The sequence below is a fragment of the Acinonyx jubatus genome, chromosome B1 (assembly GCF_027475565.1).
Source record: "Acinonyx jubatus isolate Ajub_Pintada_27869175 chromosome B1, VMU_Ajub_asm_v1.0, whole genome shotgun sequence".
Taxonomy (NCBI): Eukaryota; Metazoa; Chordata; class Mammalia; order Carnivora; family Felidae; genus Acinonyx; species Acinonyx jubatus.
Genome location: NC_069382.1, coordinates 81,751,707 through 81,775,808, shown reverse-complemented (window position 1 = coordinate 81,775,808; position 24,102 = coordinate 81,751,707). Strand labels below are relative to the sequence as shown.

The 24,102-nt window shown below is 38.6% G+C and overlaps 1 protein-coding gene and 1 long non-coding RNA gene across 9 annotated transcripts in view; both read right to left on the bottom strand.

Moving 5' to 3' along the window:
* Positions 1 to 15,025, bottom strand: part of INPP4B (inositol polyphosphate-4-phosphatase type II B) — a 761,046-nt gene extending 746,021 nt beyond the window's left edge. For all 6 annotated transcript variants that reach the window (XM_027066653.2, XM_027066662.2, XM_053216924.1 and 3 more), the window contains exon 1: positions 14,775 to 15,025. The gene's annotated coding sequence lies outside the window, so the exon portion shown is untranslated. The remainder of the gene's footprint in view (positions 1 to 14,774) is intronic.
* A 4,372-nt stretch (positions 15,026 to 19,397) lies between these two features.
* LOC113601470 (uncharacterized) overlaps positions 19,398 to 24,102 on the bottom strand; it is a 102,572-nt gene continuing 97,867 nt past the window's right edge. For 2 of the 3 annotated variants that reach the window (XR_008296103.1, XR_003422779.2), the window contains one exon: positions 19,398 to 23,345. This is a non-coding gene — a long non-coding RNA (uncharacterized LOC113601470). The remainder of the gene's footprint in view (positions 23,346 to 24,102) is intronic. The other variant, XR_008296104.1, reaches the window with a different exon arrangement.

Below are 24,102 nucleotides of genomic sequence, written 5' to 3'. Positions count from 1 at the left end.
ATGCCAAGATTTTATGTATTTGTGTTCAGCAAAGGAACCTCCTTGTTTTCATTGATTGACCTTATCAATAAGCATTTTTTTACATGTGAACTTACATAATTCATTGATATTAATAGAATATTGCTTTTATGCCACTTTATATACTGGGTTTTCATTTAAAATTCTACTGTCAAAGTCTCTTTAACAAATGGTGCTGGGAGAACTGGACAGCAACATGCAGAAGGTTGAAACTAGACCACTTTCTCACACCATTCACAAAAAGAAACTCAAAATGGATAAAGGACGTGAATGTGAGACAGGAAACCATCAAAACCTTAGAGGAGAAAGCAGGAAAAGACCTCTCTGACCTCAGCCGTAGCAATCTCTTACTCAACACATCCCCAAAGGCAAGGGAATTAAAAGCAAAAGTGAATTACTGGGACCTTATGAAGATAAAAAGCTTCTGCATAGCAAAGGAAACAACCAACAAAACCAAAAGGCAACCAACGGAATGGGAAAAGATATTTGCAAATGACATATCGGACAAAGGGCTAGTATCCAAAATCTATAAAGAGCTCACCAAACTCCACGCCCGAAAAACAAATAACCCAGTGAAGAAATGGGCAGAAAACATGAATAGACACTTCTCTAAAGAAGACATCCGGATGGCCAACAGGCACATGAAAAGATGTTCAGCATCGCTCCTTATCAGGGAAATACAAATCAAAACCACACTCAGGTATCACCTCACGCCAGTCAGAGTGGCCAAAATGAACAAATCAGGAGACTATAGATGCTGGAGAGGATGTGGAGAAACGGGAACACTCTTGCACTGTTGGTGGGAATGCAAATTGGTGCAGCCGCTCTGGAAAGCAGTGTGGAGGTTCCTCAGAAAATTAAAAATATACCTACCCTATGACCCAGCAATAGCACTGCTAGGAATTTATCCAAGGGATACAGGAGTACTGATGCATAGGGGCACTTGTACCCCAATGTTCATAGCAGCACTCTCAACAATAGCCAAATTATGGAAAGAGCCTAAATGTCCATCAACGGATGAATGGATAAAGAAATTGTGGTTTATATACACAATGGAATACTATGTGGCAATGAGAAAAAATGAAATATGGTCTTTTGTAGCAACATGGATGGAACTGGAGAGTGTGATGCTAAGTGAAATAAGCCATACAGAGAAAGACAGATACCATATGGTTTCACTCTTATGTGGATCCTGAGAAACTTAACAGGAACCCTTGGGGGAGGGGAAGGAAAAAAAAAAAAAAGAGGTTAGAGTGGGAGACAGCCAAAGCATAAGAGACTGTTAAAAACTGAGAACAAACTGAGGGTTGATGGGGGGTGGGAAGGAGGAGAGGGTGGGTGATGGGTATTGAGGAGGGCACCTTTTGGGATGAGCACTGGGTGTTGTATGGAAACCAATTTGACAATAAATTTCATATATTAAAAAATAAAATAAAATAAAATTCTACTGTCAAAAGTTTAGACAGTATCAGATAGCTTTAACATCTCAATTCCTTGTTCATTCATATAATAATAAAAAATATTAATCACAGTAATAAAAGACCTTGAAGACTTACCATGTTCAGACACTGTGTGATCTACACTCCTTATTATATTTAATCCTCCTAACATCTTTGCAAGTGGGTGTTAATGCAGGTCACAGATTAAGGAGATTATGGCTTGAAACTCATCAGAGTGGACTCTGAATTGTTTTTGAAAACATTTCTTGGCTACCCCACAGATAATTCCTTGGCCTTCCTCCAACTGGCAGGAGAAAATGACTACATATTTGGATGAGAATCTGTACTAGGTTCTTAGTTTTCACAAAATACTGTCAAGTCTATCATTCTGCTTTAACTCAAGTTTAAAGCCATTAGCAGCCATAGAGTATAGTAAAACCAAAACACTACCAGAAAACATAACATTGAAGTATATGTTACTTTTTAGTGGAGGTTTGTTTTATGTGATAGCACACCTAAAGAAGAGCTTGAGAAATATGTAATCTGTTTTTTCCCCCAGTTTAGAAGATATAAGTTCAAATGCCAGCAAAGGGTCAGGCAATTAACATACATAAGTGAAGTGAGTCAAGTGTATGATAATAGGATGGAGTAAAGACTGGCCATCTGAATAGACACACCCTGTCTGAAGGCAGTTAAACTCAATATTTTTTTTAAATGTGTTACCTTTCTTTGTCTAAGGCAAGTTAAATTAAACTTTTTAAAACATACTTACATTTTTGTCATTTATCCTAGAAACTCTAGATAGGTGCTACACAAAAATGAGGCAATTTCATCTATTACACCTATGGAGTCAATTGATTACATGTGTAATTAAAAATTTTAACTAACTTGGATATGATATATTAGAATGAGTATATCTTTCTATTAAAGATACTTGGCCACCCACCCCTATCCAAGATGAATCTAAATAGTTTTCCTTGTTACATTTAGAGCCGTAATCCAGTCTTAAATGAGCATTCTGAATATAGGACATAATAACAGAAAAATGATTATATTAATGGTTGTCAATATTTTTAATACTATGCTTTCACAGTATATTTATGTTTTTTTTTTGTAATGCCACTTAATTCTCACTACAAGTCTGTTAGATAGTTATTATCTGTATTTAACAAATGGGAAAACAGGTTCAGGAAGATTACAATGACTTTCCCCAAATTACTACAGTGTAGATTTGGAAGAACAAAGATCTACACCAGATCTTTTTAATAAATGCAACAGTCTTTTCAATGCAACACAATTGTGTCTAAAGTTAGAATATATGGAACCAGAATCAAAATCATACATGTGATAGAAAACTGCCGTTCCTACTTGGATGGACCCAGAGCTCTTCCACATTGGGCCTCTCCTCAATACTTCACTCAGACTCTCTGGTGAGAACCTTATAATATCAAATTGTTACTTAAATAATTACTATCTTTTTATCCAAAAATCATAGGATTTACATAGTCCCAATACATTTTTCTACCTAGAGCACTTCAGGTCTTGCACTGGGTGGTATTCATATTATCAAATTTAATAGTTAAGGCATACCACTTTTAGTCAAACTCCACAATATAGCTTTTACATTATTATGGAACTAATATGGGTTTTACTGTGAGTCATCTCAAATCATTTTTGGAAGTATACAGGGAATAAATTATGAATAAATAGGTATAAGTGCATAAATAAAAACTACCAAGTTTCTGCCAGCAAAGGACAACTTGAAATCAGATTTTATATCATCTCTGAGGTGATTTTTATTCACAGAATACAGAAGCAACACTTTCATCATCAAAAATTTTCTTTTCTTTCTACTGAGTATAATAGATTACTTAAAACTTGTACCTACTACTTTCCTTATACTTTTGCCATGTTTGCGGAGATACAATGACCAACCATTCCATTTGTCCCAGTCTGTCCTGATTTTAGCCCTGAAACTCCTCAGTCCCAAACAAATCAAAATGTTGGTCATCCTAAAATGGAGCACAGAAATAATTAAACTAAAGATCTTTGAAGGTGCCTTCTTGAACTAAGGCTATATTTTTCAATGAATTTTTATAATTTTTATTATAATTAATGTTTCTGTGCTAGAAGCAGATTACAATTTATTTGCCATGTACTGTCTACACTGGTCTATTTTTTCTCTCACATACTCCTTCTCAGCATCATATCACCCAAGAGATTTTGACAGGGAAATTTCAACAAGTGGTAGAAAAATTCTGTTGCGGCTTTGAGAGGATTTTCATCACTACTAGTGCATTGTTGCTTCAAACATTCAACTAAGAAGAAATGTATAAACCTAAGCATGGAAATTAGAAAATCTTAACAGAAGCAAATTATAAGCTTTTCTCTTGTCTTCATTTGTTGTTGTGCTCAATTATCTAGCTTATGAAATAGAAAGTGGATGTTAGTAAAATCTGGCTTGGTGACCCATCCATGGGGGAGCTCTTGCAGTTTTTGGCAGGGAAATGAACATGGTTCTCACCATACCCCAATATTTATAGCTCATATATAACTTACATGCACAATTGCACCACGTAGAAGAGAAGTATAGATGAAGGGGCCTGGAGCGCCCCCCTCCCTCATACACATGATAACTTCTCCTACTTATCTATTTGCAGCTTCCTGAGACACAGCACCAGCTGAAGTAGAATCCATTATCCTGAGATAAATAAGTCTCCCTTCAAGAAAACCTGGAGGACTCAAGTTAGTACAAAAGCAAGGCTTTCTCTTCTGTATGATCCCAATATGCAATTTGTTTAATATACCAGGGTCAATGGGAGAGAGTGGGAGTATACAGCTATGTAGCATTTAAGGAAGACATAAACAAACGGTGTATATGAAAATACTTCCAGATTTCCATTTTCAAAAGCCCTATACCTAGAGTTTAGACACAGATGAATAAGCTACAGCTTCAGGCTAGGTGTGCACCCCTGCCACCCCATTGTAATGGGCCAAAATTGATGACTTTAGAGGTAATTATGTTGAATTTGACAACTAGAAACCAAATATCAAACTGAGAAATGTTTTCTGCCTTATATGTTGTTTGATATACAAAGTAATACATATTTTGGACAATTTTATGACATCTCATTAGTGAGCTGTTAAAGAAGCTGAACTATTATTCATACTGATGTTTTAAATATTTATACTAAACGTATTTTCTTGGGATAATTTAAGTAACAGAATTTAAACTAAATATATATTTAGAGCAAGGCTGTAGCCCAGTAATGGGGAAGAGAAGACTTCAGGCCTCCTGGGTCCCTCCCTCTCAGGGACAACTGAGATGCCATCAGGCCAAACATGAATATGGATGAGCAAAGCTAATGTGAGCCCATTGTGCATAGGGCAGCCTGTATTATTCTTAGTCAGTTTGAAGAGTGAAACACAGAAAAGGAAAATAATTGATGTCCAACACAAGTCCTTACATATAGCATGAAAAATTCCCCAAATTAAGATTTTGCTTGAGAGGCACACCAGTTTCCTGATTTAGATTTAGAAGACTAAATCTTGTAAAGTTGTCAATTCGCCTCAATTTCATTTATATACTCAACAAAATTTCAATTAAAATTCCAAAACGGGGGGGGGGGGCAGTTTTACCAAATTATTCTAAAATGGTCTGGAAGAAATATCGGTAAGAATGTCTTAAAGCTACACATAAACACAGAGAAAACAAGAAGAGGGTATCAATCCTACCAGATATTAAGTAAATAAAAACATTTAAATCTGTGCAATATTAATAAAAGAACTGACAGAAAACTAGAATAAAATAAGTATACCAGAAGCAGAAACCCACTTTGTAGGAGTCTATATGTGTCTACTCCCACAATATGATAATATATGATACGTGATAGAAACACAAATAAATGGGAGACGAATGGATTATTCCAAAATGGCTGCTGGAAAATGCTTAACTATTTTTAGGAGGAAATCAATATAATTCTCATCTCACACCACATACTGTCACGATGTTGGGTGGACTCGAGAAAAAAAATCATTAAAGAACTGGATATAAATTGTTTCAAGGAAAGAACAACCCAGGGAAATATTAATCTGTGAATTTGAATGAGACAAAGTATTGTCCAGGCAAAATAAGCAACAGCAGAAAATACAACTTTCAACTTCACTAGACACGTTTTCAACTTTTATATGTTAAAGAAAATAAGAAAGAAAACAATATAGATGATGTAAATGACAAAGAAACAGCGTCCCTAATTCATAAAGGACATTAAAACTGATGAAAAGAAAACCAGGGCCCCATTACACAAACAGGCTAAAAATAGGAGTTAATATTAAAAAATAAAGTATAAATGAAAATAAGCATTTCAAAAGTGTTCAGACTCACCTCATCAAATAGTACAAGAAGAATGTAGTCCTTTAAAGCCTGGATTTAAAGTAAAATCAATTATTGTCCGAGACCTAATTCTACCACTTTCTAGTTGCATGACCTGGGGTAAATCAGTTCACTTCTCAAAATATAAGTTTCCTGCTCTAAAGTGGGATGATAATATTGTTCTCCTCTTACAGTTGTTGTACAAAGATTAAATGAGATAATATAAAGGTCTTGCATGATGAAGGGCCTGTAGGAGATACTCAATAAGTGTTATTATTGTTATTATTGATGATGATATTGTTGATGGTGTTAACGATCATCTTCACTTTTCCCAATAACAAAATTTTTAAAAATAATAATATCCATCAGTTCTGGTGAGGATGGAGGTATTACTTGTGTACTTCCAGGGAGAATGGAAATGGGTGCAATCTTTCTGGAAAGGTCATTTGGCAATATGCATAAGAAGTTTTTAAAAAGCTCATATCCTTTATCCAGTATACTACTTCTAGAAATCACTCCTTAGAAACAGTGAAAAATACAGACAAGGAATATCAGAAAATGAGGTCATATAGAAAATATTCATCCCAGTGTGATAACAGCAAAAGGGGGTGGTGGGCAATAAGCTGAGAGAATAATTAAACAAATGATAAAGACCCATATGCCTAACTACCAAATAGCAATTAAAAAATGATAGAGAAATTATTTAAAAGCATGGGAAACATGATTTTCTTTTGTTCATTGCAGTAAACCAGAACAGAGTTTAGCATAGTACCTGGCACATTGCTCAAATTCTAAACTGAATTGAACAACATAATTCTAAGTGGAAAAAAAAATCAGAACACTCATTTACACACACACACACACACACACACACACACACACACACACACACCTTGTACATAGTTTAATCTCAATTTTTGTAAAAGAATTATAGAAAATCCTAGAAAGAAATATGATTAAATGTTAACAATACTGTCTTCGGGTGATTTTTTTCTGACTCTTTAGACTTGTCTCTACTTGCCAAATTTTTTTCAGTGGAGATTTATTACATTTATAATCAAGGGAAAAAATGAGTGGGAAAAAAAAAGGAAAGAAAGAATCGCAGAAATCAAATCAACTAGAAGCCAACTGGCTCAATTATTTCTCATTACACCATTCTAAGTATGTACCATTCTTCACTCCTACCCAAATATAAAATGTGAAATGGAAATATGAATAGCATGAATAAATTGGGAAGCAGCCTTAAAACATAGTCCAGGAAAGAAAACATTATAGTAATGTCAAAAAAAAAAAGCCAAAAATCATGTATCTAGTATTAAGGAAAGTATACAGGGGCTTTTCTTCATACATAATTTATACATATGAAGAATATGGCATGGATGGCATGGCATAAACTCTTTCAATACAAATTACTTGTTTTCTCTACAATGGAATTATATTTTTTCTTAGACATATGTCAGAAAGATTTACACACAGTGGTAATTTTTTGAATCAATTTTTTGAAACCTGAAAGAATTTTATTTATTTAAAACTCTAACTCTCCTTAAAATCTAAAAGGTATATTTTAGAATATCCATGATATTCGCAAAGGGGAGGACCAAACAATTTCTCAGTTTTCCAAATTCTCAAATACACTCACCAGGGGAAATTATTAGCCTTAGAAAGTGAAGTGCCATGTTACCTTTGGGCCACTGACTAAACTCATTCCTTGAAAGACCAGTTTACAGGACTGAGCGACTTAAATTTATGCCTCAGAGAAACTAGAGATTACTATATGTCATGCTCCTTTAAGATGAATGGTAAAATCTTGACTCATGCAAACTAAATTCTTGCATACCAAGAGTGTGCTCGATGTCTGCCTCTTTAGAAGTAAAATGTTATATAAGAGAACTGTGGTTATAAGGTATGCAGACAGTCTACATTGTCTTAATCTAAGAAGCCGAATGCAGTGATTGGTTTATGGAGTATGTACTAACATGTACACAAATTTAACATGTTTAAGGAACATTACTATACACTTCTGGTGATCACAAAAAATATGTGACGTAGAACCTAAATTGAAATTCATTCCCTAATTATATAAAGTCCACCATATTTTTCAGAAACAAAGTCAAGTGCTTAATTTACCTAACACCAAGATTTCAGACTTTTTAAAGAGAAATATGTAGTGTTTTAACTGCAGCAATTATTTTTAAAATTCCTCTTCATACAATAACTGCTTTTGTAAATAACTACTTCACAAGTGTATTTCCTTTGATATAATATCTAGGATTTGCTTTCAAAAATTTGAGGGAGGGGAAGAAGGAGTGGAATTGCAGATGACACAAGAATAGCCATGATTTGACAGTTTTTAAGGTGGAAGAAGGGTACATGGGAGTTTGTCATACTATTCTGTTTTTATTATGTTTGAAATTTTATGCAGTAAGAAGTTTTTTAAAGGAGTATATTTCTTAATCATGCCAATTTATATTGATTAACTTTTTCCTTGGTCTCCATTTCCATAAATCTATGTCCAGTAAACACGGCTGAAACGCTTACCAAATTGAACATGAGGAGGGTTACAACCAGGATTGCTAAACAATGCAGAGGTCCCATTCTGGTGTCTGGAGGGTGGAATAAATTCATTAACTCTTCCATGACCCACAGTTTAATCATTTAGCCAAAGAAAGAGATACATACATCTAGATTAACAACAACAACAACAACAACAACAAATGATGTAGATAAACTTCAGCTATCCTCACAACCAACAAATTGTAGTGCTACGTAACTAATCCAATTTGATCATTGTGGTGCCCAGGCAATCACTATTACAGAGGATACTAGGGGATCTGCTGAAGCGTCAGTGAGACAATCTGCACTTGTTTTTTTCTTTTGCATTGTCCCAAAGACAATGAGATAGAGAAAAATTAACAATTATAGCCTTCAACCTCCTAGAAGAAAATTTTTTTGCTCAGCTTGTATACTGAGAGGATTAGGATTAAAATACAAATGGTTAAACAGCGGCACCTGGGTGGTTCAGTTAAGTGTCCGACTTTGGCTCAAGCCATGATCTCATGGTTCATGGGTTCAAGTCCCATGTCAGGCTCTGTGCTGACAACTCAGAGCCTGGAGCCTGCTTCAAATTCTGTGTCTCCCTGTCTCACTGCCCCAACCCCATTCACATTCTGTCTCTGTCTCTCAAAAATAAATAAACATTAAAAAAACAATTTTAAAAAACCATACAAATGGTTAATAAGATGGCTATTTTAGAATGGCCTTTTTTTTTCCTATCATGTTCACTTAATTTTTTCTTTTCTTTTCTCTTAGTCATAAGCAGAATTCTGGCACATTTAATTCCATTAATTTCTAATAATTCCTCCTATAAGCAGACCCCACATAAAAAGCAGTGTATGTTAAATATTACAATCAAATCTTTAAAGTCTCACAGACAATAGATCTTCTAAATATACTGCTAAATATTTAGCTTCATGTTGATTTTAATTTCATTAACACACTCACAACATAAATAAATTCTGCTTAAAAGAAAAGCTTTAATAATAAATATATTGCAATTAAAATGATACAAGGCTACTAAGCATTGCACACTGCCACCTAGTGCTAAATGTCTTTTTAACTCCAAATACACAATGGGTGTCTTCAGGAAAGGGGAAATGCTCTGTTTTAAAGCAAATTTATCCAGAAAGACAGATATAAAACATATTTTTCATAATTCATTCAATATAAGAAGGCTATTAAAATAAGTGAAATTACACATACCATAAAAATCAACTCTGTCTCATAAATTCAGGTGAGAAAGATCTGATTAGATTATTAAATATAAAAAGCTACAGGTTTTGTTATTGAAGACAAATTTTTTAAATGTTTTTAAAAGTTATTTTTTAATAAGGTGCATCACGTATGCAACATACTCTATCATGAATATGATGCATGCTGATGTTCTTAGTGAAATATGTGATTAGCAAGTTTGACATATTAAGATGTTTAAAAAGGCATCATAGGATGCTAAATAATCACTAACGATATGTGCAAGCTTTGTTAAGGGCATAGCTATCATCTCGCTTCATCTACAGGTTATAATTTCAATTTCAGATGCCACTGGTTTTCATTTCCACTTTATTTTCCCAGAGGTGAATAATTTTTGTGTTTTAGTTGTGCTAATCACTAGAGGTCATCTCTGATCTTTTGGCCAGAAACATAAAGCCACACACACACACACACACACACACACACACACACACACAAAATGAGAACCATCTGAAAGACTAGATTAAGGAAAGGATTGCATTAGGTGACTTTGCTGTGGTTAGGGAATACATCTGATTTGCTTCATTGTATTCTGCAACGGTAGTCCCCAGCTTGGTCTAGTTAATGCACATAACTACCTATTTTAAGAACTAAAGTGAAAAGTGAAAGACTCATTTCTGGCAATGGAGGTTTGTTTTAAGTTTATCTATTTGGGGAAGGGGGGGCAGGGAAATAGAGAGGGAGGGAGAGAATCCCAAGCAGACTCTGCATTGTCAGTGCAGTGCCTGGTTCAGGACTTGGACACACAAACCAGGAGACCATGACCTGGGCCGAAAACAAGAGTCAGATGCTTAACCGACTGAGCACCCAGGTGCCCCTCAATTAAGTTTTTCATGGTGAAAAATAATAAAAGGGTTCCTTTAAATCACTATTACTTAACTTTTCAAGAATCACACTCCTTTTGAAAAACTTAAAAATCTCAGGTTCTCCTTCTAAAGTATTTAAAGTTTATAAATAAATGATATATTAAAAACAATATATGGAAATTTTTAAGAATTCTATTTTTTATTGTGATCTTTGAAGATATTTTTCAATGTTGTTTTTGCTCCAATAATTCAAAATCAGCATGAGTGGTAAGGCTGACTGTATATCCTATAAATGTTTCCATCCTTGGAAATGTTGACAATAAAGAATATCATTCAGTAGTTTCAATATTAGGCCTGTTGCATTGTTTCATTTTAATACCCAGAAGGACAGGTAAAAATAGACCACTGGATGAAAAGAAGAAAGAAGGGAGAAAGCGAGGTAGAGAAGGAGGAAGGGAAGAATAATTTTGCCTTTAAGGGAAGTGTTACCTCCATCCCCTTGAAATCACCAATTTAGATAATTCCCAAAGGAATCTTTGATCAAAACCACATGATCTAGAAAACTTCTCAAGATTTCCTTTAATCAGCTTAACCAAATGACTACTGCCAGCTGTTTCATTTAGTTCTATCAAGGCTACTCTGAGGCTCTAAGGGCTATTTTGAGGCCTTCACCACAAAATCAGGACACCCAGTTGATATGGCTGGCCAATGCAGAAGACAGATTTACTCAAAATATTCCAATTTAAGAAACTCAGTTTGGAAAATATGATTTAAGAACACATATTATATTGAAACCCAACTCTTCACGCTATGTTGGTATAACATCTATCATGACATCTCAATGTTCAGTAAACTATAAGTTCAGTAAACTTATAGTCAAGGGAATAAAAAGTCTAAAATTGTAACTCCTAGATATTCCACTGGCCTTACAGTATATCATCTATAAAAGGATACTGCTAGGAAATAAGATAGTGGTTACAACTATGCCTTATATAAGAAAAACCACTGCAGTTGCAGCTAATATACAATTATATTATATTTATTATATTATATTATATTATATTATATTATATTATATTATATTATATTATATATTATAGTGATATCATTATAAAACTTCATAAACATTTTTATAGTATTCCTATTGATCTATGTTCCTATGTTCCTATGTTCCTACAAGGTAGTGAAAATGTATAAAGTGAATAACAACTTTTAATTCAAATGACAGTTGTGCCTAAGACCCTGAAGACTCCTTAGAATTTTCTCACATGCCTTAGTGTGTTTTCTAGTACATACTGCATTTAAGTTTTGTAAAACAAAGGCTATGTGTATTTGCACACACAAAAAATGCAATCGTAGCATCCTCATTTGGAATTATCTAAAAATAAATGTTTAAGCTGAAATCATTTATCTAATAACCTCATTTCTTAAGCCTAAATATGGAAGTATGTATATTTATGAGTGCATCCTATAATCAAGGATTATAGAAGTTCTATAATCAAGGATTTCTAATGCAACATAACAAAAAGTAGTAACAAAATGGCCTGTGAAGAAAATTCCCTAGGGCTTTAGAAAGATAGGAGATGTTGAAAAATTAAACCACAGAATACAGAAGAGACAGACATAGCTTTCAACCGAACATTAACATTTAACTTGAGATTATTTAAAATAGCACATTTCTATCTATTAGAATCCCTATGGTTATGAAAGACAGGACTTATTCCACAAAGATTACAAAAATATGATATTTGTATATCTAATATTAGTACTGGCTGGGATTGCACACTGTGAAATAAGAAAATGTAATAGATAGACATTTAGTGAGCATTTTACTCACTAATTATGATTTCATAATTTTTTTAACATTGTATTCTCAGATGTCAGATACCTACTTGGAAATTGACATCCACTTGGTTGCTAAGAGATATGAGATCAGTTTGCATTTTTTTCTGTCTTTAGGAAAATTGCTCTCTTGGGTTTTACCTCAAAGTAGTAAAAGTTAACTCTGTTGCCCATGTGGGGGACTTATGTTACTCAAAGAAACTCCCAAATCTCAAAAAAGAAATGAAATACTATTTGCACAATTAAAACAAATATGTTTTTTCCCAAGCTTAATGAGTTTCCACTTCATGCAACTAAAATATAATAGTATTGTTTAACAATCAAATTTAACTGATGAGTTTATGAGTATTTTCACAAAAATCTTATGATAAAGGAAGTCATTGGTCCATTGGCACTCCCAAAGTAAAGCTAAAATCCTACATTTTAAAAGTATTTTCTGCCTATAACTTTGACCATGTTCTTTAAACAGCTAGAGGAACAAGACTAAACTTGGTCTCTCTGGTTTTTCTTATGTTTTATCAAAGACTCAGAAGCAAAACACAGTTACAAATATGTACATTCTAACTGGTCATTAGTTTATCACAAATAAATATTGACTTATTGCCTAATCGAAGAGAACGTTTTTCCAAGATAAAAGCCATATTCTAATCAGTACATGGTTCCTAATGACACTGAGCATCTAGACTCTCTTCATATATAAATTTCATAACCTTTCAAGGACAATCTTCTAAATCACATTTTAAAGAAATATGCTGAAAAGACATTCCATTTCAGTAGTATTTTATATTACTATAAATGCAAGCGGTTTAATTTTTAACACTCATGTACTTATCATAAAGCTGTTGGGCATTTACTCTGATTTATTGTCAATGTTGTCCTGGAGTATATTGCCAAGGAACACAAGGTAAGCTTTTCTTTGTCTGCTAAGTGAGACAATGCCCACTTGCCCAGTACCCTAACACCCAACTTCTTGCACACCATCAGCCAGCTGCCCTATTAGTGAGTCTTTGTACCTTATATATGCCGTTTTAGCATGAAGGCATATTACTACCATTTCTTAATGGTACCATTAAGAAAATCCTGTTACAAGCACGGTCTCTGAAATGTAGTTTCACACCAATGAAAGGACTATCTAGTACCATCTTGAGGGGAAGAAGATGAATTTATCCTCTTGTCTTCTAGGCTTTTACTTATAAAGTCACACTTTTATAAACAAGTTCTATCATACTGAGAGGAAGGAGATATGCAAAATGCAACACCTGGAGTCATAAAATGTAATGACCTCAAATAACACATCTCAGAAAGAGTGGGGAAGACCTGGCTCCAGAGAAGAAAAAACAGTGGCAAAGGAGCGAATCTGCACCATTACAACAGGAGTAAAAGAAAACCCTCTTGGCTTTTTCCAGTAAGTTTTGTGCAGCAGCAGCAGCAGCAGCAACAGCCTAATCAATATGCACATCCTCACTCCATAAAACCTCCTGTCCCCAAACAGAAACTGCAGGTCCCTCTCCACCGTGTCCTCAGGGCAGAAACCACCACCCACCCGGAAGGGAGGAGGTTTCCCAGGCACAGGGGAAGGGCAGAAACAGGTATGTGTAGCTCGAGCATCCTCGTCTTCCTCCCAGCTGCAAGCCTGAAAGTCCACTCAGGAGCCAGCCCTAGCTCCTAGGCATCCTTCGGCCTGGGCCCTCCCTGCCAGAGGGGCCGGGAAGGTTGCGCAGCTGGCAGCTCAGTTTTCGGACTCCAAACAATGACCCCTCCCCCCACCCCCACTCCCCTGTGCCTTCACCCCAGGCCCTCGCTTTCTAACCCCCTTAGTGAGACCTCGTTGGAGTAGGACAAGGGATGCTCCGTGGCCAAGAGGAGACGTGCTGGGCTTCTCTGCCCGAATGAGTTGCTGGGGGTAGGATGGGGTGGTCATGGAGAAGGGCCCTTTAGGAAAACCCAGGACATGGGGCAACAGAAACCTCAGCACTAGTCACCCTCGCTCCCACCCCCCACCCCACCCCTCGCCTTAAAGCCGACTTCTCCCCAGGCGGGCGGCGGCAGCGAGGCGGCCGGGATGGGGATAAGAGGGAGCCCGGGGGCCACCATGGCCTCTCCAAAGGGACTGCGCAGGTGGGCGCAGCCCGGGAAGGTCAGCGAGGCCAGAGCTCAGAGTTACCCGGGGCCCAGAGAGTGTGAGTGTGAACGAGAGGGTGAACCCGCGCGCTCGCCGGGCCGAGGGGCGCTCGGCGGCAGGGCAAGCACGGTGACAGGGGTACCCCGGCCACCAAGGAGAGACAGCTCACCCACCCCTTAGGCGACAGGGCTGGAGAGGCTTATGGGGCTGTGAGACTGGGAAACTTAATACAAAACAGACAGTTCCCCCCTCCAAGACGTGCCCCCACGCTCTCAGACGCGCTCCAACGCCTCCGGAATCACCCACCATCGCCCACGCCACCCTGCAAAAATCCCCACCGAGCCCTCGGATCCCAGGCGGGTAATTACCTCTCCCGGAGGCGGAGTGGGGGGCGGCAGCAGCAGCAGACACTTTTAGCCTGACTTTCCTGCGTTCGCTTGTGAGAGTGTGCGCGCAGAGCAGGAGCTGTAACCTGCTATTTATAGACTGGAGCCTCAGCACCCGGAGCTGAGAACCCGGAGGAAGCGAGCAGGCGGCGGCGGCGCAGGGCGCGGGCCGCGGCTCCCCGAGGCTCCCGCGGCTCCCCCAGGCGCCCGGCTCCGACCGCGCTCCGCGCTCGCTCCCAGCTCTCCCTCCCTCCCGCCCGCCGCGCGCGCCCCGGAGAAGTTGTCACCAGTGCGGCCGCCTCTCCGGCTGCTCACACGCCCCCTGGCACAATTGCTACTTTCTCCCCCCACCCCCACCCTCCCTGCTCCTCTTCCTCCTCCTCCGCTCGTTCCAAGCGGTCTCCTCCCAATGTCACCAGCGGCCCAATAGAGGCGGCGGCGGCAGCGACAGTCTCGCAACTGGCGCAGCTCGCTTCCCGCTACTGATGGAGTGGAGTTGCTACCCCGGCCGCGCTCAGCCCGAAATGACCCAAACACGCTTGCTCCGTGAGCTGGCACCCTGCACCCCGACCCTCTGCAAGCGGGGACGACCGCCCAGCCTGGGCTGCGGGACCACAGCTGCAAAGTGGTGGTGAGGGGTGACCCGGAGCTGCCACGCTGAGACCGGGCCCAGAGAAACCACAAGGGTCTCAAACCCGTGGGAGGAGGTGCCCCAGACCCCAGCCACCGGCAGCGCCGGCCCAGACTTGGGGTGAGGGGACAGTGGGAGGAGGTGTCCCCGGTGCCCTGGACTTCAGCCTGCCACCACCCTGGGACCAGTCTCTCTTGCCACTCCTCTGCCTTGGCCCGGGCGGAGGTCTGGCGAGGATGACCTGGGCACTGTCTGGGCTTCCAGCTCTGCGCAGCCCACCGCCAGCCCCCACGTCACGGCTGGTGACTGAGGCCGAGTTGCTCCTAGCCAACGTGTGACACGCCTTTGGCAGCCCGGGTGCGTGGGGACAAATCTGAACTCTGGGTGTTTGGGGTGTTTGGGGTGTCAGGAAAACAGGGTACGCAATCACGCAATCTGAACGGAGACTAAAACTCCCCCACTTTCTAGCCAGCAAGCCCGCGGTGGAAGGCACGCAGCCTGGTTATTCCGGGCTGTGGGGTGTGGGGCAAATGAGTCTCTCCATCTGCGCCTTACAGGTGCCACCTGGCGGTTCTCTTGAAGAGGTTTGATCTGAGCTGCTCAAAGGTAATGGTACGGAGCGGAGTCCACTCAGGCATCCTCAGCCTTTCCTTTTCCTAAAGGCGCTTTAAATTCACATTTTAAATAAAATGGAGTGAGAAAGCTAGTACACATGGGTTACATTTGCCACGCAGGAATCCGGCAGTTGGGATGGTGAAGCCGATTTGGGTTAAGTCCGTACTTACAGCTACAAAAAGTGGGAAGCTATAGCTGCCCCCAGCTGCCACCCCTTCTGGCATTTGTTGCACCTAGGCAACCATTCACTCCGCAAACATTTAACTGCCACTAGGTTATAATCTTTATCTATGAGAACAGAGACTTTGGTGATTTGTTTGTTTTCCAACACATTTCCTCAGAGCTTGGAACAATGCGTTACATGTGGTAGTTTCCATAAATGTTTATGGAATAAATTAAACATTGTGGTCCAGAAACTGTGCTCAGCTCATTCTCTCCCTTTAGCCCCTGCAGCCTTTCCCTTTCCATCTCTTCAAGGATGAAGAGATTTTTTTTTTTTTTGCTATGCCCAGCCACCATCACAGGTGAGCTAGAAGGAGAAAAGAGGAAGGTGAAGGGACTAACAGTCCAGGCAGGCCCTCCCGGGATGTGGATCACACTTGAGCCTGTTATAGTCAGATTTCTCCTGCATGGGGCAGTGCTGAACACACCCATTTGGGGGTAGGGAAAAAAAAAAGACTCTGTCATACTTGGTGCTTGAAACAATGGATAAATTCTGTTAATAGAGATCTGCTGGCAAGATGATACAACTTTCTCACTGGGCAACAGTTTCAGCCTTTTCTTAAAATACAGAAAAAGAATAACAGAACATTAGGATGCCAGAGCTTTGCTACTAAATTGAAAAGATGTTTAACATATTTGTCCTCTAACTTGAAATGGAGCTCTGTGTGTGTGTGTGTGTGTGTGTGTGTGTGCGTGCGTGTTTATGAAGATTGCCACTGTGCCAAAAGTACTAAACTGTTTCTTCTAAAAGACAGAGTTGTAAAATAGATGCAGCTAATGTCTTTATGGAAATGAACACTTAAAGTGAGATATCCAGAAAACCCTCTTACAATTAAAATCCAGACATAGATCATGCTGACCTAGACCTTTTACAGGGCTGCTGAGGAAAATGTGATGTACCTGTGCACATCATTGAGGAAGTTTAAATTCTGTGGAGAAGAGGGAGACAGAGAGAAAACAGGGAAAGAGAGGGAGAGAGAATGAATCAGATACATGTACCACGGGGCATTTTAAAAATGCATCAATCAGCCTGATAGTTACCTTTCTTAGTCATTTGTTGGTGTTTTATTTGAATAAGCTAGAGGATTCAGATGCTTCTATTATTAAACTCATTCAGCATCCACTTTTACAAACCTTGAACTTTTAGCCACTGTGCCCCCCCAAACATAACTCCAGTTGCCAATGAAGGACGAAATATTTTTCATTTCCTCTTGAAATATCTTTATAGGGCCAGAAGTCAAAAGTGATTCCCCGTAGTTACCTTGCTGTCTAAAGCAATAAGTCAAGCCATGATCTGCAGGGCTGGTGTAACACCTTCCTTTTTAGTGAAGTAATTCATTCATTTTTCCTGGAGGTTTCTATTTCAAGTTAGATTGGTATGGCCCAAGAAAAACTCTATACTTTTATGATCCTTCACTTTAAAAACCTATAAAAATATAGCACTGAGAATGACAAAGTTTTTTTTTTTTACCACAGTTACTTGTTTATATTACTGATAACTTTATAGACCAAGTCATGGTTTTCATTCTAATTTTGAAAACTTATGGAAGCTTTGAAAACTTTGAAAACATTGGAAGAGTGAAGCCTTGGTAATCATGCATTAAGGTAATTTTTACATGTGTACATGTGTATATGTGTATTTAAATTAATGGGAAATGTTATTAGAAATGGAAATTTGACCCAACTTAACTAAAAGGGAGAAACTATTGGAAAGGTACCAGGCTGCCCAGGGAACCCAAAAACAGGAATGCAGCTGGGCATCAGTGACAACTTGGAAATAAGGACATGCCATTAGGACTTTATCTGTCCCTCTTACCCCACTATGCTGCCTGCTCCATTCTTTCTCTCTCCCCCTCTTATACAGACCTTCTCTACATCTCTGGTATGCAGTAGGTTGCATGGGTACTAACAGCTCTTGAACTTCATAGTCTATGTGCCAGCTCCAAATTCTCAAGGTAGTACCATGATTGGCCCAGGTCCTGAGCCCCAGTCCAGACAATCATGGCCAGGAGGTGGAAGTCAAGTTACATTCGCATGGCAGTGACTATAGTAATCAGGGCTGGTAGTGATGTGTTGAGACACGAGGGAAAGGACAAAAATCCTCAGAATGTGGAGAGGAGTATAGGTCATTCATGATCACTGTTAACTCCTAATCCTTGTTGTTCCATGAATACAAAAGGCACAAAAGGCAGAAGAAACATAAGGAGCAGTGACATCTGTATGAATGCATATGGATGTTTAAATACTGAGTGAGGTAGAATGTCTCTTGATGATGGTGGTTCTCTAAGATGGCTTGTCCTAGTAGAAGTAGTTGTGTATGGTTTTATGATCTCTCAGTGTGGAACTGGATGAGCATGAAGAAGGAAATCAAGTATTTCACAGACAGTTTACTTTAGCTTCGTTTATCATGGCAAATTAAATCGGAGATTTTTTTTTAAATGAAGGAAATGACTGTGGTACCATTTACATTTATTGAAGATAAACATTCTGCTCTCTCATTTACATAATAGCTACATTTCTAAAATGTCTATAAATCATATATTTAAAAGCAAAGCATATTTCAAACATAATAGGGTGGTGAATCTTAACATGTTTGTGGTCATGAACTCCTTTGAGAATCTGAAGAAAAATGTGGACTCTCCCCAGAAAAAAATATGAGCAGATGCACACACATTTGTGGGGAGATGATATATGACATATTGATATTAGTCCCCTCTTATATATGGTTTCACTTTCCACAGGGTCAGTCACCCTGGTCTGAAAGCAGGTGGTCCTCCATATGATGTATTACCAGAAGGTCAGTATTAGCCTAATATTGTCACCTTGCCTACAGCATTCACCTCACTTCATCTCAGCACATAGGATGTCATCATCTCACATCAGCACAAGATACCACAAAAGGAAATCTGAGAGAGACGGAGACCACATTCACATCACTTTTATTACAGTATGTAATAATTGTTCTATTTTATTCTTATTTATTGTTGTTAACATTTCACTGTGCCTAATTTATACATTAAACTTTGTCATAGGTTTGTATGTATAGGAAAAAACATAGTACATATACAGTTCAGCACTATATATATATATATGCCAGGCTGCTCTCTATATATACAGGTACCGTGTGTGTGTGTGTGTGTGTGTGTGTGTGTGTGTGTGTGTGTGTGTGTGTGTGTATAGTTTCAGGCATCCACTGGAGGTCTGGGAAGTATCTCCTAAGGATACTGGAGGTCAAGTGTATGTGAGATCTGAAACCTTAAACATCATGTTTCTTTTTCCTTCCTTCAATCACCCCCATTTGAACAAGCAAAACAAAGACTCCAGATTCTTTAACAAAAGATTCAAATTCCTGGTAAGTATAAGCCAAAAACTTAGTTGGGGGTAGGGTTTGCTGGAGCCTGCGTGAACCTATGGAACAAGTCCCCTTCATAGCCACTCCTGCCCTGAAGGAGATATAAATGATCTGTAGGTAAGGAAAAGAAAACAGAGTTCTTAGACAGGTGGGAGAAAATTGTGATGTTGGAAGGATGTTATATTAATTTGCTGTGACTATTGTAGCAAAATACCACAGACTAGGTGGCATAAAAGAAACAACAGGCCATGATCAAGATGATGTCAGGGTTGGTTTCTCTTAAGGCCTCTCTCCTTAGCTTGAAGATGACCATCCTCCTCTGTGTCCTCACATGGCCTTACCTCTGTGTGCACACCTCTGGTGTCTCCTCGTGTGTCTCAATTTCTTCTTCTTACAAATACCAGGTTGGGTTAAGCACCACCCTAACAGCTTCATTTTAACTTAATCACCTCTTTAAAGACCATTTCTCCATATACAGTCACATTCTGAGGTACTGGGCTTAGGGCTTCAACATATTAATTTGAGAGGACACAATTCAGCACATAACAGATATGTACTGCATCACACTCCTGGAAGAGTCTTAGGGTAGAGGTGGGACAGAGATTTCTCCTTTATGTTAACAGGGCCCAAGAGTAAAGAAATTCGTATCCAGCTTTCCCTTTGGAGTATTTTGAAAATCTCAGTCTTAATAGAAGAACCCAGAACAAAATGGTGTAAAGTGGAAATATAAATGTTAGAATGCCTTATCTAGATCCTGAAGGGCTGAAGATTATGGCCTGTCCAGCCCCCTGGGTATTCTCATGGTGCCTACTTAGTAAGCATGGGGCCTTTGTGAGCTCCAGGAGGCCTGGAAGTTAGTTGGGAAAGTGAACCAACCAACAGGCCATGGGAAAGGCTACCTGGAAGGGCAACCACACAAAATACCAAAGAACAGTGCAGCCTGTTGACTGGTGTGCAGAGATGTGGCTACAATTCCATGGCATTGCACATACCAGGTATGGGACCAATCAATAGTTGGAGAATAGTCAGTGCCTGTTCACTGGAGCCAAGTTATGCTTTCCTCACACAGAACACAGAACAGAGAGACCAAGTCACCTCTTTAGAAAATGAGAGAGATCATCAACACCCAGACGTGTCCCCCAATGTCACAGTGCTTCATAAGTCTCCTCTGGACCAGCAAGCTACCCCACAGTGAGGGAAAAGGAGGAAGAGAGAAAGCAACAGAATCTTAAACTGGATATGTTGTAAACCAGGATACAGTTTAATAGAATTGAGAAAACTAAGTTAAGCACCTAACAAGCAAATAGGTGCTTATAAGTTAATTGTATTAGAAAAATTATGTTCCACTTTTTATACCTGAGATTTAAAGACTCTACTGACTTTTAAGAATATATCCTTTATACTTCTTGTTTTTAATGCATTTTCAGGAAATGCACTGATCCCTCAGAATAGCCATTTATGACTCCAGATTGAGAATATTTGCCCCAAGGGATCTGGTTCTTTAAATCTGGTTGTGTGAAAAATCTTTTTAACAACAACAACTGGCTAATATAAATAATTTTCCACTAATGTATTATTTGAAATTCTATTTTCTTAAAGAGAGGCATGTCTGGAATTTACAGCACAATAGCTCACATGATTATGTTTAGTAAATGCCAGGAAAAAACAGAATTACAAATGGAGAAATTATAGACAATCACTGGGTAAAGATAGCTATATTTGAGCAGTAGAGAGATCAGAGGTGACAGTATTATGCTGTTTCACTTCAAGAAATATAAAGCATTAAAAAAACGGAAGTCTTCAAAAGCAAAAATACCTCAATTGTTTTTCTTCCTTGTCCATTTTCAACCAAACATTTTTTTATTACTTAATAATGTCACTAGTGGCATAAAATGAAGGAGAAACTTGCATATCAGACACATTTGTAAGAAATGTTTGTGGTAATCAGTGGCACTGATTGGAGCAGCCTGTACTTTCCAGAGCTAAGCCCACTACCTGAATATTTCGTTACATTTTGTTCATTGGTGTCTCTATCTTGCATTCCACACTTAAACATAAAAATATATCCCTCTCACCTTGTTTTCAAAAATTTCTGTACATACAATCTTCCTGACAATTTACCATGGTAGGTCTCTTTTCCATGGAATAATCAAGTTTTACCATCTCCTAGTGACCTGATTTAGGCTGGAATAAACCAATTTTGATCACCAAAGCAAGTCAGAATTGTGTCTAACTTTATCTCCCAGTAAAACCTGTAATCTCTGGAGATGCTCTCCATTAAGATGTCATTTGTTCATCAAGATACAATTTGTGCTTCAGGATCAGACAAATTTGATTTCATCTTAGTGCTCCCATTTATCAGCTGTGTGATATTTGACAAGTGCCTTAAAATTTCTGAGTTGCTTCTTCCTCATCTATAAAATGGGGATAATAGTACCTACCTCATAAAGTAACCATGAAAATCTTCTGAGACACCGTAAGGACAGGACATGAGCTGGAATCTATTTTCACAACTTATTTATCATCAAATCTCCCCTTGCCAAGACTAAAGAAGATGGACACGGAAGAGGAAAAATCAGCTTCACTGTGAAAACTAATTTATATGTTCTAGGCTAGCTATTTCACATTACCTATGACTATACATTTGTTACAGAGCTATTGATCAGCAACTATGAAAATGAACACAGTTCAGAAGAATCTGGCTAAGGTCTCTCCCATCTGAGAGAATTTTCCAGAGAATTTCCCAGATACTAAGTCGAGAGTGCCATGAAAATTAGGAAACAGGAGAAATCAAATCTGGTGGGAAGGATAAGAAAAATTTTCATGAAGTAGGTGATGTTTGATACGAGGGATTTCAGGAGACATAAATGGCAAGAATTCCACAGGGAGACACCTCAGCACAGGGACAAGTGAAGTCTACCTATGAAAACTCTCATCTTTCAGGGTCTGATTAGAACATCGTCTACCCTGAGAAGACCAACCATTTAATCTTGTTCTATGTTTCTTCCACACTGCGAACCTGCCTCAGTTGTATCATTTACTGCACTGGATTTGTTGACACATGTGTCTCCTTCACTGGGTCACAAGCTCCACCTAAAAGTACAAACCATGTTTTACTTAACTTTATGTAACAGATGTTAAGGTTCCAGAAAACTGAGAATTTAAGGCTTAGGGAATTTTGCATTTCCTATTTTTAAGTCAAATTATATCCAACCTGAACCTCTCATTTCACTTGCTGAAAAATCTGTCAGTTCTTAGGATCTACTTTACCTCTTTTGGACCTTCTGTCAGGAGCGGGGGGTTCCCTTGGTCCTGAGGCATCTTCAGACCCAGCATTTTCTCAGCACTTCTGCATTCCTCGCGGGTTCATCAGGAACTTTGGACCTCCCCTTGGCACATGAAGATCATGGGATATCATGGCCCATCCATCCAGAATCTTCTTCTGTCAATGCTCTCTAACATGCTACCCCAGGCTGAGTGTAGAACTTCTCTGTGATGTGCCACGTTTGAGGAACTTCAGAATGTATTTCAGTATATCTACTTTCTCTCCCTTGCAGATTAACCTCTAAGGTGGAAGAAAGACAAGCACATACATTTTCCTGCCCTTTCCTCATTTCCTGTCCTTTCTCCCCTCCCAGTTTTCCACTTCCCTACCCTGTGCACCATGGCTTCTATATCATATCCTCCTCTTTCTCTGGTGGCAATCGTGCTCCTCTTTCTTGGGAGAATAATTCTGGAGAAAACACAGAGAAATAATTGAAGAGAAAATGAAGAGAAAATTCATCTGTGTTATTTCAAAAATATTATCCTATGTTATACAAATAGATGAATGAGTATGGTAATGTACATGCATGTGTACATTTTTGAAGACTTGAAATTTCAGAGTAACTTTTCTTTTTAATATATAATGGTATATTACTTTCTACAACATATCCAGATAAATAGGAAGTTACAGATTTTCTTCTTTGTAAATAGAATGTAAGCTTTTTGTGCAGAATGCATGGCAATATTCTCTAAGGTGAAAGTGGAGAAATCATTACAGATAGCTCAAAAATGTTCTTCCTTTGAAATACTGCACTTATGGGCAAATAAGATCATTTGAAACCTTAGGAAATGGGTGAGAAAATTCATCAATGTGAAAAGACAACCAAAGACAACCATTTTATTTGGTCTAAAATGAAGTAACATTTTATAGGACTGAATTTCAGCTTCATGAAAGTTATAATGAAAACAAATGAGTCACTCATTTTATGTTAAAAACCTCCCTAAGTTAGCCTTTTCTGGTTTTGTAACCAAAAGCTATAGCTGGGAGTAGATTTGAGTATTTTTTTCTTTTTTTTCTTTTTTATTTTGTTTAATATGAAATTTATTGTCAAATTGGTTTCCATACAACACCCAGTGCTCATCCCAACAGGTGCCCTCCTCAATACCCCTCACCCACCCTCCCCTCCCTCCCACCCTCCATCAACCCTCACCTCAGTTTGTTCTCA